Raw genomic sequence first — 18185 nt, forward strand, 5'->3', positions numbered from 1 at the left:
GGGCATTTTACACCCCTTATCTCCCATGGCTTTCTTAATTGCTCCTATTGCTGCCTGGATTCGAGTGTGTGCACAAATGCACACCATGGTGTGAATGACAGCATAGGGCCTGAATGGATACTGCTCCGTCAAACACAGCGTGGTGCTGAACACGGGACATTATGCAGATGAGCCCTACTGAATTGTTTAAAGGTGGCTCAGCTTGGGCTAAAGGCGCTTTGGCTGTCAGACAGCCTCGTTCGTGCGCGTGAGCCAAAGCAACAATGACCCTACCTTTGATGAGAACCGGTACCCTCCTTGGCAGCAGAGAAGTGCCGGTACTCAGAGCGGTAAAAATGAGAAGTGCCGGTACTCAGTACCGGTGAGTACCGGCCCATTTAAAGCACTGGTCACAGGTCACAAGGACCTAGCCATCAACCCAGAGCTACAGAAGATGGTTTATGGCTGAAACAAGGAACCCTGAAATTAGCAAATAGGAAGCCAAACTTCCTTTCCCTAGCTGTCTCACCGAAATACAGAACAGCCACTTCTCTTATCTCCAGTATATGTAGACTGACTTCTTTAAATAAAGCTGACTGCGTAAAAAAACACACAGCTTAAATTTCCCCTGTTGCCTGTGAAAAGAACATCCTTGGCTAGAAACCCTGGTTCCTGCAAGAGAAGCACCCAGCCTGGACTTACATGTAAATGGAGAGCTGTGACGGTTAAAGACCATAATTTCCAGAAATTTTGAGCCGATGTTATGGTCACCGTATAGAAAAATATATATGATAATAACTGAATGGCAACATGTTGTAGTGTTAAAATGGAAGTTCCTGCGGCTTGGCTAACATTAGAGGGTCGTTTTGTACAGATGTTGGACTATCTTCAGGACAAGTCAGTAAAGTTGAACTTCCCAATCTTTACCAGGCACTACCTTGGGTACTTAAAGCTCTGATTATCACCCACTGGACCTGAATGCTCAGGCCAGCCAGAAACAACTGTAAACTGCATTGAAGAACAAGCATTTGCAATGCAAATTGATCATGCATTTGTGAGAGAGTTATTCACGCTGTAAATGACAATGTCGTTTACCCATGTGTTTTGGATTGGAGTGGATGAATGTGGTGTGGAGTGGAATTATGTAAGTTGGATTGGAATTGTTAGTTGTGGAATTGTGTGTTGTGGCCTGGCTTTGTGGAATTATGCGGCATGGTGTGTAGTGAAAATATGTGGATAGTAATTATGTGGTATTGCATGTATTGTAATTATGAGGAGTGGGATTGTGTATCATAGAGTGTAATTATGTGGAATGGCATTTTGTGTGGTGGAGTGGTATGTTGAGTTTTTTTTATATATTTATCACATTTAATAATTTGCAGCACCAGCTCAACGAGGAGCAAGCCCAATGATGAAGCATGTTACCTTCGGGTGGGTGAGGGCACTTGCTCATACGAGTGCATGCTCCCAGTGACTACATTCAGCCCCCACTGAGAGTCTGCCATAGCCAGTGCAGAACAGTAAACCAGCTGTTTACTGTCTGTAGTAGTAGTCAATTGTGTGATACCAGAAAAAGTGATTTAAATGGCCCGGTACTCACCGGTACTGAGTACTGCCACTTTTTCTCAAACAAGGAGAGTACTGGTACCCATGTGGACCCGGCTTCGATGTAGGCAGCACTCCTTTCATCGGTCAACTCGTACCTCAGCAGCACCTTCAACACGCACTGCACGGATGTAATCATGGGCTGAGCTGCCACAAGTGCAGCTCTTGTCATCAGGGCAAAGCATGTGCTACTCTAAAAGTCATAAGAGCAGGGGTGCGGCTGCAGGGTGATTAGTTCAACCTTTCCTCTTTCACAGTGGGAGCAGAGAGGTAGCTGTAAAACCCAATTATCTGCAGTGTGAGGTGCATTGTTCAGGGTAGTGTCAAAAATGCCCTGGACAGAACAAAAGAACGTTTACGATTGCGTTCACCATCGCTAGCCATCGCTCCACAACTGAATCAGCATGTGCAAATAATATGGTACCTCATTACCAAAAACGCTAATGTCTATTTTATTGACCTGGGATGAAAGAGAGGGTAAGTCCATTGAAAAATGTGATATGCTCTTTGAACAGAGATGTTTGCAGCCAGTGCTAATCCACCTAGGCTTACCTGTCACACTGGTGTATAAGGGTGTATTTTTATCAAAGGCTAATAAATGTAATGCATGCCTAGGTATGTGCTTGTTATTCACACTCATGGTTACTATTTATTGTGCACTGGGATTGTACGCAAAAAGCTGGGGGGACACCCTGTTGCTGCTTGTTCTGCCCATCGCTGGGGGTCAAAGACCGCAAAAGGGACTCAGAAGCAGACCGGGAGCTGTTGGAGTGCAGGACCACACTCCCCAGCGTGCCCTGCAGCTTCCAGCGCCATCGCGCTGCCACCAACGTTTGTCTTGCGCCAGGAAGGTCCTTTAAAATCTTGCAGGGGCTCCCGCAGCGCGGGACGCGCGCGGGCGTGCCTGGGCCGTGCCCGGGCGAAGCCCCGGTCAAGGGCGTGACGGTCTGCACCTGTCCGAGACTGGACAAGGCTGGACTGGGCCAGGTCCCTTGGCTTTACGGCAAAAGTACAGGGACATTGCATTGGCAAAACTACTTCACCCAAAGGTAAGGAGATGGGGAAGCGTAAAACAGTTATGCCCTCTGCTAAGGCCCGCCCCTTAACATCATCAATTACGAATTTCCTGACAAATGCAATGGGGGCAATAACAAGTGAAATAGAGTCTGTAGAGGAGAGACTGGGGGTCACACAAAGAGCACTGCATAGTGGCACACTGTCTGAGTCAGAGCTGGAGCAGGACTGTGCGCCGGAACGTAATGTTGAGGGCGGTGGCCCAGGGAGCGATGATCAAGCTGTGGGGACCTTAGTGCCTAATGTTTCCGAAACAGGCAGGCTTGTAGTTAACGATAGCTTTACACAACAGAGAGGATTTGTTGACACATTATGCCCTCCTCCGTCCAAAAAACCAAGGCATGTGGCAAGGACAAAATAGACGCATTGCCCCCGGTAACGCGAAAGAAAATTCCGGCACCCCCCACAAGGAGAGTAGTAAAGGCCTTAGTTTCAGACACTGCTTCGAGCACTAGAAACACCGAGCATGCAGGGGATTTTTTGTCTACTACACAGCTCACCGGCATACTGGAGGATACTATCAAAACACTCCTTGAACCACTTCTGGGAATATTGAACAGCACTGATACGTCTCTAAAAATATTAATTGGTGCTAATGTCTCCAAGCTAACAACTGGCCCAGGTAGTGTTTCTGATTCTATTACTGATTTAAATCAGGACATACCCAAAGTGATGTCTTCTCACTTGGCACCCTTAGCTAAAAACTGTTTTACCGATACCCCTCAGATTGCATTACAACAAGCAACACCGCAAATGGATGAGCTTCATACACGGGGTGATGGCCGGACAAACATAACAGCCAGGCACAGAGAAGCTGGAAGGCCTAATTTTGCAGACAGTCAACATAATACAGGCTCAGGTGGTGCTCGAAAAGACTTTAGAAGAATACTCCATCTCCCGCCCGATGTCACCCCATATATCATTGTTCTCAAAAATGTTCCACCCCTGCCAACTAACAAGGAAGAGGATTGGAAGCAGCTTAAGAACAAAACTGTGCATTGGTTGGCTAAAGCCGTTGATTGCATATGTAGCGATGACTTGTGCTGTAGTATAAATAATGTTGAACGGGTCTCATGGGTGGGCTCACAGCAAAAAAAGGAAAACGGCGATTGTATTATCGTTAATTTGAGGGATTGGCTCATGGATAGGCTCCTCTGGAGCAATAATGTGAGGGGCCCTATTGAGGCAGTACCACTGGGATACTTCTATAGGCCATCAACAAACAGAGGTCCCGGGCTTGATCCTAAAGCTGTCAACAGGTCAACTGCTTTTGCCATTCCAACTTTTAGTCGTTTTTCACTTTTAGATTACATGGATTGACTGTACTTTCCAGTCTTGAGCTTGTCTGGACTCAAATATGGTTTGTCACATATATTGCCCAACACACAGGTTTCTGGGGTGGACAATTTGCCATCACCTTTCTTGAAGGAGACGGATGTTGCTAATCCCCCTGATGTTGTAGGGAACCCTCTGACATGTTTTGATGATATTTTGGGAGGAGAGCTGTCTCACGCTTATGTATGTGGCCTTTTACCTTAATCATGCTAAATTATATTACCTTATTAAGTGCAGGTTTGGAATCTCTCACTTTTCGGTTTCATATCCACGAAATGTATATTCTGATGCTCAATTGGATCTATGCCCCTGTGATTCAAAATCTACGCAGAGCTGCATTTTATGTTTTTTTGTAAACTTTATATTAATCAAAGACGTGCTTTTTGAAAACCTCTTTTAAAATTCCTAAATATAAGAAAATGTCGGGCTGCTTTGCACTATCTCCAGCTTTTAAAAGATTAGTTTATCTGCCTAATGGTTTATAAATATATGTCCACCACTGCTTTTCAACCACATAAAATGGAATGTTGAAAGGCTGAACCACCAACAGCAATATCGCCAGAGTGTGTGTCAACATTTCTCATCCATTGGCAGCAAGAGACTGAGAATATGCTGCTCACTAAAGTTATACAAAGTATGTCCCATGGAAAACAACTCTGGTTTCCAGGTTTGACAGAAACACACACTAGAGCAGATAATGAAAAGAGTGTGGGATGAATTTCTCACTTTGTTGCAGCTGCGCATTCACTGATTGTGAGAAACAGGAATCTGTGGCTTTTCTCTTAAGTAAGCAAGCTTGGGTATCATAGCTAGCAATAAAGTGGATAACTATGGTGGTTTTTGTTTTTTGAATTTTTTTGTAACACACTTTATTTAGATACCATCATATCAAATCCAATGCAGTGAAAATTTACATAGAGACGGTCATTTTCCTCTTACCATGGATACAGCATAAATACTTCACGAAATTACCATCTTTTCCCACCTCCCTCCGTTAAGCTGAAAAGGGGTATTAATAAGGTCTGGTGACCTCACGTATAGCTGCCCACTGCAGTAATGGCAAATAAATGAGTAGCATAGTGTTATTACTTTTTCCAGTTAACATAGATAACAAATTCAACTATGTCCCTTCCCACCCTAACCCTCCCATCCCTCCCACTCCTGGTCGTTCGGTATTTTCTAAGTCCAGTAGGACCTCAAAGGGGAGTACTAATAGGGTAGCACGAACTGGCACTCGGTAATCATGTAATGCAATGTGTGGGTCACAATCTTAAGGCCTAATGAGGGATAGTCACCTATTCACTCTAAGTGCCTACAAAACTTGAGTACCCAGAGGGGGCAATAAGTCAAGTGATTCAAACTTGTGTGGCATTGCCTCCCAGTCCATTGAGATGGGCTGCTTCCGAAGCCCCTTCTCCTCCTCCCTCCGAAGTGCTGCCCCTTCTGCCTTTCCCCATTGCACCATACGGGGGACTTCCACCTCATAGTAAGAGTTCTTACCGCTAAAATGAGGGCTAGGTCTATGAATCTCAGTCGTACTTTCTGGACTCTTGAGCGTTTGCGGAGGCCCATAAGGCAGTTCAGGGTGTCATCTGATATAAGGGTTTGTGTGGTTTCGCCTAGAGCTTGACGAATTCCCTCCCAGTAGTTCCGGAGATGTGGACAAGACCACAGCATATGGTGGAAGTCCGCCTCATCCCCTTTACAGCGGGGGCAATTGTGTGAGGCATCAGGAAACATACGATGGATCCGCTTGGGGGGAGATATGCCCGATGTGAGATCATGGTCTGGATGAATTTTAGTTTGGCATTGCGGGAAACGCTTTTGGGGTGTTCTAGCATGCACTGCCAAGCCTTATCGGTAATCTCCGTATTAGAGTCCCCGGACCATTGCTCTCTTAGTGAAGTAAGCGTGATTGCAGCGTGCGTCCGTATTCCTGTGTATAACCAATGAACCAAATGTCCCCCCTTCCCCATGTGATATAAAAGATGTACTAGGTTGTGCTGCTGGGGTTCACTGCGCTGCGGTGCCCATGTGTTCTTTATGTAGTGGGATATAGTGGCGTGCAATAAATATAATCGTGGCGATGCGCCTGTGGTCTGTAAAAAGGTGTCGCGGTCCATCAAGTGTCTGTCAGTAAAGAATGCTCCAATGTCCTCTACTCCGGCATCCAACCAATCCTGTATACTGGTCTTCGCTAGCCTACCCTGTGGTGTGGGGATACCTAAAAGAGGGATGTTCGGTGAGTAAGGAATCGCCACGGAAGTGCCTTCCTCCAGCATTGTAAGGCGGTATTCAAAAGGGGGGGACTGTTCGTGGGGATCTTAACCTTGGGCAAAATCAGGGAGTGTAGCATCCCCCGGTCCAACTCCCCCGATGAGTACCCGATCTCCTGTAATTGTCTCCCTGCGGTCCAATAAGATAGCCACTGGAGCTGACTAGCATAGTAGTAGGCGCAGAAGTCGGGAACTCCCAGACCCCCACCTCCGCTCTCAAGTTGAAGTTTCCGCAGGCTGATACGTCTGCGGCTCTTGCCCCAGATAAGATCCACCAATAAGGTGTTTAATGTATTAAAGGTAGTCTGAGGGATTATGAACGGTAGGTTCACAAAGCAGTATTATAGGCGAGGGAGCATCACCATCTTAGAGATGGCAAACCGTCCCATTACTGAGAGCGGTAGGGAGGCCCAGAAGGCTACACTGGCCCGGAGCCCCGTTATGGCTCGCGTGATATTACATTCTATCTGATCCGCCTGTGTTCTATAGACTTGGATACCTAAGTATTTAAAGGTAGTGGGTGCCACTGGAAAGGTATAGTCGCCTAAGCGCAGGGTATCCGGACATAGTCTATCCCTGAAAAAGAAGGCCACAGATTTCTCCAGGTTTATAGCCAGCCCCGAGAGGCGCTCAAAGGTGTCGAAGACGTCAGGTAAGGGAGCATTTTCGGCCGACAGGTCCCGTAAATACAACAGGATATCGTCCGCGTAGATGGAGGTCAGGTGGGTCACTTCATCGACCGGTATACCAAGCCGGTCTACCGACCTTCTGAGTGCTATCGCTAAAGGTTCTAGTGCGAGAACAAATAATAATGGCGAAAACGGACAACCCTGTCGCGTGCCCTTGTGAATAGGGTACTGATTAGAGATGTAGCGACCCGTTTGGGCCCGGGCCGTAGGGGCCGTATAGGGAAGGCGTACCCATTTAAGGTATGTGTCTGGGAATCCAAATCTTTGAAGGGTTGCGAACATAAATTCCCAGGAAAGAGAATCAAAGGCCTGATGGAGGTCTAGGGCGATGCAACCCACCGACTGATGAGCCTGCGGAGTGGCCTCCATTATATAATGCAGTCGCCTGGTGTTGAGAGACGTACTACGATTCGGCAGGAACCCGCACTGATCGCTATGTATGAGTGTATTGAGGGAGGGCTGTATACGATTGGCAAGAGCCTTACTTAAGATTTTACACTCCGTCGCAAGTAAGGAGAGGGGCCTATAATTATGGAGAACTAGGCTGTCACGTCCTGGTTTGGGTAAGGATATGACCAATGCTTGCATGGTAGAGTGTGGTAAGTGGCCTTCCGCGAAGGCTGTATTATATACTGCTTCTAGTGCAGGTACCAATACCTCCGAATACGTGTGGTAAAATTCAATGGGTAGTCCGTCAATCCCAGGTGTTTTATTGCGATTTATATCTTTTATCGCAACTCGTATTTCTTGTTGTGTTATGGGACCATCTATTCCCACTCGTGCCTCTTCGGGAAGTACCGGCATGGGTAACTCCCGCAGGAATTCTACGATAGAGGAGTTTTCAACAGGCGGGGGCGTAGCATATAGTGTAGTAAGATAGTCCTGGAAGGCTAGGTTGATGTCCCGCTGGGTGTGGACAATATTGCCACGGGTTGTACGGACGCTAGTTATTACCGGAGGGTCGGGCCTATCCCGAGCTATATGGGCAAGAAGTGTACCAGACCTGTCTGCTTCTGTGTGTTTACGTTGAAGGAATGCCCTCTGATCAATTACCCGTAGTGTTTCTAGTGTTACAGCGTGATCAATACGGGCTGTCTGTAGTTCCGTTTGTTTATCAGGGTCAGTCACCGCTTCCTGTTCCAGTGTAGTTATCCGTTGTTCAACTTCGTGTAATCGTTGTTGCAATTCCTGGCGAGCCCCCACCAATTGTCCTATCGATGCCCCCGTACTACCACCTTGAGCGCATCCCATTCGATTAAGTTAGAAGAGGCTGTGTTCCAATTTTCCGCTAAATAATTAGTAATGGTGGTAGAGAGGGCTGTCCGGACAGGAGCATCCTCTAATAGCTGCGGATGTAGCTTCCAGGTGGGCACAGGGGTAGGCACAGTACCCCAATTTAGTGTAAGCTCTAGGGGGTTGTGGTCTGAGGTTTTAGCTAAGTAAGTAGCTTGGCAGACCTGTGTGATAGTGGATCGAGAGCAGAGAAATCGATCGATTCTAGTGTGGAGACCATGCACTGGGGAGAAGTACTCCTTGTGGGTAGGATATAGACATCTCCATACGTCCGCCAGTTTCCAGCCATCCACCCAGGTAGCAAACAGTGCAGACAACTTAGTAGTATTTGCGCAATTAAGGGGAGGGTGGGATCTATCTAGGGTAACATCCAACACAGCATTCCAATCTCCCCCCAGCACCCAGGGGATACCATCCCAGTCCACTAGTGCAGTACCCAAGCGGCATAGGAAACGATCCTGTTCAAAGTTAGGGGCGTATACACTACCCAGGATTATCAGGGAACCATCTAGTGTGCCCTTCAATATTATGTACCTCCCTTGGTCATCAACTCGACGTTCCAATTCCAGAAAGGGGACCCCATGACGTACCCAGATAGTCGCTCCCCTGGCGAATGCAGAGTAGTTAGTGGAGTACATATGCCCCTGCCATTTTTTGCGTGTTTTTACCGTTTCTGATTCTGTTAAGTGGGATTCCTGTAAAAACAATATGTGTGCTTTACACCGGAGGAGATAAGGGTGTATGCGATGTCTCTTCTTTATTGCCCCCAACCCACGTACATTCCATGTGACTAGATTATAAGACCCTAAGGTGGTAGTCGTAGTTGGCATGATACTATTTGTAAAGAAAAGCTACCTTGTAAATAGAGCCTGCCAACCAGTTTCGACCAGGAGTCTCCTTCCCTATGAACTACAACAAAACCCGGCACCGCGTCTGAACTACGCTGGGCCCAACAAAAATATACAATGATTCCATAACCAATAACAGTGCGTACGCTGGTAGGGGGACCACCGCCCTTGATCATGTCCATGTGTACGGTAATGTCGGTTACCTGGTGGCTCCACGGGGCCCGCAGAGGGGGGATTATGAATAGGCAGAACAGAGACAGTGGTGCCGCCATAATAAAACATACATATACAAATGCAAGAACTAGACCTGGAGTCCCCGCAACCCATTTCCCCTGTGTTTTCTGGGAAAAATCAAACAGAGTGTTCCATTTAAGCAACAATGTTCACCCTCAAGCAATATTATGTAGATTATTACGAGATAACAAATAACAGAGCAATTGCAGGAGTACAGAAAAAAGGATATAATATGCGTCAGGAGTTAGCTGCCATGTCCTCTGCATTTCACTTGCCGATCCATGTTTCAAAAAGTTCTGCACTCGACAAGTGTGTCCTTCGGCTGTTCATTATCACTTATGTCATCTGCCGCCCTGGGGGTGATTGTAGGAAAAAGGATAATACTTTGTTCAGAATCCGAATTCAGGGTACTGTTCTCCGAGTCTGTAGCGGTTTTATTGGAGTCCTCGCGGCAAGCCCCAGCAGCGGCCAGAGCCCTCTCCCAGTTACAACGTTGTTGTTTGCGCGATGGCCCCATTCCACTGTTCTCCTGGGTGGGGGCCCGGGATCGGTAAGAGCCTGATTCCGGAGGGGTCGGGGATTTACCCGAGCCTTGTGGTGATGAATCCGGATGGCTGAGCTGACTCGACCCTATACACATAACTTCTATCCATTCCTCGGCGTCCCCAGGGCTTTCGAAGAAGTGAGTTTTTTTGTCATAGATGACTTTGAGCCTGGTCGGGTAGAGTAGTGCGTATTTGAGTTGCGCTTTTTGCAGTTTTTTCTTGACCGCCTGGTAGGACGCTAACTGTCTCTGTACCATAATGGTGTAGTCTGGGTATAATGAGATGCGGTGGTTTCCAAACGGAATTATAGATTTTTCCCTCGCTTTCTGTAGCAGCACGTCCCGGTCCCTATAATTCAGGATTTTCGCTATCAATGGGTGGGGTGGCGCGCCTGGTCTGTGCGGCCCGATTGGCATTCGATGGGCCCGTTCAACACAGATGTATGGGGAGAGCCTCTCCGGTGCTACATGGTCCCGGAAACACGCCTCTATAAAGTCCGTCGCCTTGTTACCCTCGCTGCGTTCTGGTAAGCCGATTACGCGGATGTTGTTGCGCCTGTTTCTACCCTCCGTATCCTCCACCCTGTTCATAAGGCCCGACACTTGTTGCTGCAGCTGTTGTACCTCGGTGGAATTCGTGGTCACTCGTGGGTCCAGGTCCTTGAGGGATTGTCCATGGTCCTTGACGGTGTCTGCTAGTTTCCCGTGGTCCGCCCTGAGTAGCGTAAGGCCGGTTGTAAGTGTACCGAGCTGCGTCGCAAATTCCGCCCTGGAATCACAGATTTCCTTCAGGATTAGATCCAGTTTGTCTGGAGCAGCCCCAGTCGGATACGGGGAGATGGCCTCGTCCCATCGACCGGAGGGGTCCGCCCTGGCAAGGGGGGCCCCCACCTCTCGCCGGCCCTCCTGCGTCTTCGCTTTGGTTCGGCCCATGACGTGAGATCACTGTAGTGGGATAGTGCAATCCCCACTCCGTTGGCACGTGAAATCATATTTCTTGGAACTCCATATGGTCGGGGGGAGAGGTCCAGGCCACCCTTAAGTGGGTTACGGGTGCATGACCCTGTCCATATTACATCTTTTGTATAGAAGGGGTGGTAGGATCTATCGGCTGGGAGGGTCTTGGATCTGAGTTAGTGATGGCACCCCTCTGTCGGCCTCACGAATCAACAGGCCAAAGGATCAGGTCTGCCTCAGAACGAGCCAGCAGGCCGGTGTAGGTCTCTGGTTCGCACGCGGACGGTCGGCTGGTCAGGATCAGCTGTTTAGTGATAGTGCCACTCCCCCTCCCCTCTGGCTCAGTCCTGCTGGTCCTGGCAGTGACTCCACCACATGTCCCGGCCGGCAGGGGAACCTGGAATGGACAATGGAGGCCCCACCGCCGGCCGCGCACGTGAGAGAGAAAGCAGCGTTGTTGCAGGAGTGGAACTGGGTGAGGACGGATAATTGTTCAGTGCCCATTGGGCATGGTCCATGACATGCCCTGATCCCCAAAAGGAATCAACCCCCTACATCCAGTGCAACAAGGTCCCTCCAGGCTCCAAATCGTGTCAGGGGAGTCACGATGGGGGGAGGGGAAGTCCAGCCGCGCGCCCCAGCCTCTCAATTAGGTATTAGGCACACTGAGGCAATCCTCGCCACTCACTGCCTATCTCTCCTCGGATCTCCTGGGAGGGCTGCACGTTGTACGTCTCCGCCAGGCCTCATCGCATCAGCGCGGCCCTCCGTAGCCGCCGCCCTGTGCACGTAGCTCAAACTCGTCAGGCCGCCCACGATCCTTTCGTGTGGCCGAGCGGGCTGTTCTTTGGAGCGTGTGCCCGTGTCTTCAATGCTCCAGATTGCAGCCAGCAGCGAGTGGGGGCCCTGCCTCACAGCACCCCGGGCCGCCTGCACCGTGCTCGGACCTGCTCCACAGCGCAGGTCACGGCTTCAGCGTGAACAACGCAGCAAGTCGGCCCGGGCTCACCACTGTACCATGCCTCGTTCCGGATAGGCCCCCAGGGCATCCAGCGGTGCGGGGGACTCCAGGGCGTCAGTCGTCAGGTGCTCCGGTCGACATGTGGCCGGGGAAGGCGGCACTAGGAATTAACACCCCCCGCAGGCACCGGAGCTCTACCAGGAGTCGAGCGCCATCTTAGGCGGCTAGCCACGCCCCCCCAACTCTGGTGGTTAATGCACTTGCTAGAAAGATCTGTGTTCATTCTAATCAAAGGTTCAACTCACCATAAAATTGCATAGATCACATATTTGTATTTTTGATGTCGCTAGCTCAGTTGATTACTGCTTTTGTTGCATAGATCCTTGTGTTTCCTATAGGTCAAAAGTTAACATCCTTGAAATGTATCTTAGTAAGTTATAAGTATATCTTAGTAAGTTATGACCCTACATCACGGACCTGCTTGCAAACAGCAAGGCATATATTTAGAACCCGCACTGTTTTTTCCTCAATCTTTTCTTATTTTAAGGGTGGTAAAAAAGGTTTAGTTTTGTTAGTAATAAACACTTATTGATACGTGCTATATAAATGGTTATTAGTGTAATAATGGACAGATGCAGCTGACATTCTAACAATGCATGCAGATTTCTTGCATGCAAAGCTTGGCCAGGTAAAAAACCTGGCCCCGCTCCTTGTTCTGCCATTAGCACCACCCTTATGCCCACCCCAAACCCCCACCCCCATTCCACCATTCCTTTTGGCGAGTACTTGCACTTTTTTCCATTTTAACACTGGCCAGAACTGATTTAATGTGGTTGACTTTTCTAGTTCTTGCGAAGAGTTTTGCTGCTGTGTTAAGAACTTTTACTGGTGCAGTGCAGGTCTTAAGAAAGCCGGTAAATAGAGCACTGTTATGTTTGATTCTTAATATGACTTGACCATGATAGTCTCCGAGGGCCATATCATCAAGGAACGGCGATAACATTATAGCCGCTTTAGCGGCAGGAAACTGCCGCTAAAGCGGCGATAATGGGCTTGATAATATGCCCTTGAGAATTCCAATAGAAGCCCAGGTTCTGGTGTGAACATGGGCATCTATGGGAATTCACAAGGGCATATTATCAAACCCATTATCGCCGCTTTAGCAGCAGTTTCCTGCCGCTAAAGTGGCGAAAATGTTATCGCCGTTCCTTGATAATATGGCCCCAAGTTCTTTAAATCAGATCTAAGAGAAAATATCTGCCGTTTTTGTATGAATCTTAGGTCCTGGTGAGTGTTTTTTGCAATAGCTCTGTTGCAAAACTACCTACGGTCTATGACCTTAAAGGACTTATTCATTAAAGGTAGGATGACAGCCAACACCTGTTTTGTTCGGCAGAGATTGCCTATAGCTTCTTCATTGCTGTAACAAAAGTCAAGTGGCAGTCGGAAGGGGAATGGAATGAGAAAAAAAGAAACAAAAAGCTGTCTCCTACCTTCCTAAACTATACCTTTTGGGAAAAGGTGTCTTGCGAGTCGGGGGGGCACGTCTAACCACAGACATTCAATGCATGTGTGGAGTAGTCATTATCACCACTGAGTAAGGTTGTCTGCCCTGTGAAACACACTCTCAAGTGAAAATATTAGTTCATTGAAAAGATGGGGCCGAGGGTAACTTTACATAATTGACTAAAAATATACACAAGGATAAATGCACTGACCACACGAACAGGTAAGCCACTGAAGATGTGTTCAAGATGTGTAGAGTTGGAATTCTGTGGAATGCTTCCCGAGCGTCACCAGCCCTGCATGCAACGTACAGACCTTCTGAACATTTTTTAAAAACTTCAGAAAATGTTGACCAAGGCACCAAAGTGATTTCACAACTTTTAACCATGTGTAAAACAATCACGCACACACAATGATGGATTAACGTTGGAATTCTCCCAAGACAATGAGATTAAAGTATTTTTCCCACTCCTACACGTGTTTTTGCACTGTGTCAGTCTGGGAGAAGAAACTTGAACCACTGCTGGCGACCTATCACACCAGTGCTCTCTCCATAGCGTCTTTTACAATTGGTCTTGTGGAGTCTGGCTCTGAAGCAACCACCAACATTAAAATATTTCCCACACATGGCCACTCAGTCTGAGTCATCTGGCTGCTTAACAAGTTTTCAAAGAACAATATATGAAAAATATACCACACGTGGCTGACCATTTTGTCCTATATTTAGTGCAGTCTGGTTTGAATACAGGTCTTATCTGTAGCCCTGGTGGCGAAAGGCCACTTCCTGTGCTGTATCACTTGCTGACATTAGAGATGTGACACAGTTCACCTTTCAGCCAGGGTCAGTTTTCTGGATGGATAAATAAGGATTGAATCAAGCGCTAAGGGGCAGATTTACGTTCCCTGGTGCATCCCTGCAAATCAGCAGGGATGCGCCAGGGAAGATAGGTCACGCAAGTTTGCCCTCACGCCACCGCAGATGCGCCGCATTTACAATGCGGTGCATCGTGGCGCAAGGACAAGCAGATGCGCGACGCATCTGCTGGGGTAAGGTTGGCGCAGGGCTGAAGTTGTGATGCAAGCGCGACACAACTCCAGCACTGTTCCAACCTGCCCTATCCCTAACATGGTGTGTCATGCCTTATGCCTGCTTGAAGCAGGCGTAAGGATTTGACGCACCAGTGTCGGAAAAGTGACTGTGTGAAATCTTGTAGATTTCACTGCGTCACTTTTCCGAGGCTTTTTCCGAAGTAACGCCCACCCTGCATACATTAAACCTGACGCGGGTTTAATGTGGCGCAGGGCTTTACAACGTGACGCATCTCCCTAGATGCGTCACGTTGTAAATCTGTCGCAGCATGGTGCTAGCTTTGCGCCGCCGCCGCGTCACAAAAGTGACGCAACGGCGGTGCAAAAGTGGCGCACGGGGCTTTTAAATCTGCCCCTAAGCTTTTACACATAAAGAGCATGCTCCTACCAGCGGGGGGGGCGGGGGGGGCGCAAATGTTAGAATCCTTCGAGTCCCACAAGCCATGTCTAGAGGCTGAATGATGCATGATTGCGCAGTTGCGACCAGTGGCATAACAAAACTTGAGGGGGGCCTGCAAAGTACATGGAGGGGCCCCCCTCTGGACACACTCAGGCGTGCTCAGGTCAATGTACTGTGCTGGAGGGCACCCGCACCACGGGGGCCTTTGTTACACCACTGGTTGTGACATTACCACCGAACAGTTACGTAGTTATGCGCTAAGTTCTAATTGGTTGCACAGGATGGTTAGTTAACTATCACATCTCCTTCCTATGACAACCTGTTTCCTTTCTCTCTTCCTATCCTAGCTTTTTGAGGCACAATTCAAGTGCGGTGTATACACAGACACCAGTGTTTTTTTTTGTCTGAGAATTTTTTTTAGAATTGCAGGCCGCTGAAAAAGCAGAAAGAATCAGTAATTTAAATACAAAGCATTACGGCCTTTGGCGGCTGAGCTGCACAGTGATGTAGTAGGTCCTGGGGCTCTGAGGCTACGAATGAGCGGGCAAAGCAACGAAGGCAGCAAGAGGAGGAAGCAGCTGCTGAAGCGAGGGTCAGCCGAGCCCATGTTAGGCTGCCACCTGCTGCTGCTCCTGGGCCCCAGCTTCCTCCTCTGTGATTCTCCACTGCAGCAACACTATATGGAATCAACAATGCCAGGGCTCACTGAAAATGCCAATATGCACCGCTGAGATGCTGGTGGCCTCAATGGGGTGAGAAAGCGTCTGGCATGATGGGACACGTAGTGCCTCCAACACGTGCTCTTGGTGCCCTTGAAGTATTTTAGAGTCAAAAAGAACTACATGGTCCTGAATTCAGTGGAACAGTATTTGATTTCCTGACTGGGTGAAAAAAGGAGGAGCCTATGGAAACGAGGAGAACGGCAAAATGAATATATATTTTATGGACTAAACACACATACTGGGGTAGGTGGGGGCAGATATGCAGCACATGGGAGGAGGTGGGAGACATGAATGGAGGGGTGCAGGACTGGAAAGCAGGAAACAAATAAATAAATTAGTCCCCCAAATGAGCATAACTATACAGTAGTTAGTGGCTGCTCCTGTGGTAAGAAACAGAAAAAAAAGGAGGGGCAAGAGAAAGGATTGACCATTAGCAAGCAAGTATTTTTGAAGGACACTGAAATAGACACATTAAAGCAGTGGGTGGGCTGTAAGCCTATATATATATATATTCACTGAAAAAACCATAGGTTTCAGGGGTGTTATAGTTAGCTGGACTTTTCACTTGTACAAAACCATTGAAATTCCCCCGTTATAGTTAGTTCAGCTAACTATAACTCGCGCGCCCGCAATGCACTGCTGATGACGTCACATATTACATCTCTCATGACATGGTCAGTGACATCACTCATGACATCACTGATGACATCTCAAATGACATCACTGATGACATCACTGATGACATCATCCAGTGAATGTGTGTTATTCTGAAAATTAAATATGTTTTATATATGTATATCTCAAGGTCGATGGAAGAATAAATGGGTATATAAGTGTCTAAATGGATGATTTGTTTTTGAAAAATTGATTGTGTAACTGACTGATTAAGTGTATCATAGTGAATACATGGCTTAGTGAGTAATGTTTAAATATGTAAATATCTGTATCAGTCTCTCACTTTGTGCATGGGCTGCATGGGTTGGTGAGTAGCTACATGGGTGTCTATATAGGTTATTAGTTGTTTTTTTGAGTATCAGTCTGAGTGTCTGCATGGTTCGGTGGGGGTATTACGTAGTGCATAGGTGCATGAATGAGTGACTCACTGTTTGTATGTGTTGAACACAGTATGTGTGCAGGACTGTATGGGTGGATGAGTGTGTGTATGGGTGTGTTAGTGAGTGAATGACTGTCTCAATAGTGTCTTTATGAGTAACTACATATGTTTTAAACTAGTATATGTGACTATTGGTGTATATATGTGAGTATATGTGAGAGTGAGAGATTGAAAGAGTTCCTGTATGAATAAGTATGTGTTTCTATAAGTGATTGTTTAAAAGACTAAGTATGTGTAAGTTTCCGTAGAAGTAAGTGTGGTGGTGTGTGTATAACTGTATATGCAAGTAAATGTATGTTTGATTCTTTATTAGCATGAGTGACTATGTGTGTGAGTAACTATGGATGAGTGGCATTGTGTAACAGGATGTATAGGTGTATGAGTACATATGATGAGTGAGTACATGTATGAGTGACTGTATTGGACTGTTGGTGAATGAGTGGATGTGTATGTGGATCTTAGAATTACTGAAGAGGTTGTTGTAACTGGTATTGGTATGTCCATTGTTTTGAAAATTTTAGTCTCTATTTTTGAATGTGTGTATCAAAGGTTATATTAGGGTGAGAGGAGGTCTGCCACTCTATCACAAGGATGATGTCATCAGTGATGTCATCAGTGATGTCATTTGAGATGTCATCAGTGATGTCATGAGTGATGTCACTGACCATGTCATGAGTGATGTAATATGTGACGTCATCAGCAGTGCATTGCGGGCGCGCGAGTTATAGTTAGCTGAACTAACTATAACGGGGGAATTTCAATGGTTTTGTACAAGTGAAAAGTCCAGCTAACTATAACACCCCTGAAACCTATGGTTTTTTCAGTGAATTTCTGAGGTTTTTTAAATGCTAATTCCTAACTATAACGTGCCTGAAACCTATGGTTTTTTCTGTTAATTTCAAAGGTTTTTTAAATGCTAATTTCTAACTATGCCTACAGAGATAGGACATGTGAAGAAAGAAGAAAAAATGCACAGAAAGAAACAAAAGAAGTGCAGAAAGAAGCAACAGAAGTCCTCAAATACGAAGATAAGTGCAGGAAGAAGGATAACGTGCAGAAAGAACAAAAAGAAGAGCAGAAAGAAGCCTTGTTGCAAAATCATCCTGTACCCTCAACTTTTTCAGACGGATACTGGTGGTAACTGAGTCTGACTAACCAGTCCTAGAGCCAGTGCTATGTTAAAAGACACTTAGAATACAGTGAAAACACCTACATACACTAGGGAACATTATGCGTTGGGGTCCCCCTGTGATTAGCCTTACCTCCTCTATAAGCCCCTAGTATATAATAGGGCATGGGGATTAAAACTACCTCTTAAAACAGGCCACAGGGCGTTTTTGCACACGTTAACTCAGGCCCCGTCCCCTCCTTTCACCATTGTGTAAACACGCCCTGTGTCCGTTTTTAGTTGGGAGATTAAGTTCATTTGAGTCCTGAGGGTCCCTAGGGTCCAACTAGCCCACTAGGTACCTCCAGTAAGTGCCACAGAGCTGCGTTGCAGAGAGGTGTAAAAAGTGGCACGGCCTGGACCACCTCTCTGCAATGCAGCTCAGTGGCGC

At 47.2% G+C, this 18185-nt stretch overlaps 1 long non-coding RNA gene across 1 annotated transcript in view; it reads left to right on the plus strand.

Annotated features, from left to right (window-relative positions):
- Positions 1–2501: 2501 nt before the first annotated feature.
- The window catches only part of LOC146784480 (uncharacterized), a 190562-nt gene continuing 174878 nt past the window's right edge, over positions 2502–18185 (plus strand). The window contains exon 1 of the long non-coding RNA XR_014970912.1: positions 2502–2633. This is a non-coding gene — a long non-coding RNA (uncharacterized LOC146784480). The remainder of the gene's footprint in view (positions 2634–18185) is intronic.

Source organism: Triturus cristatus, chromosome 11, assembly GCF_964204655.1.
Source record: "Triturus cristatus chromosome 11, aTriCri1.1, whole genome shotgun sequence".
Lineage (NCBI taxonomy): Eukaryota > Metazoa > Chordata > Amphibia > Caudata > Salamandridae > Triturus > Triturus cristatus.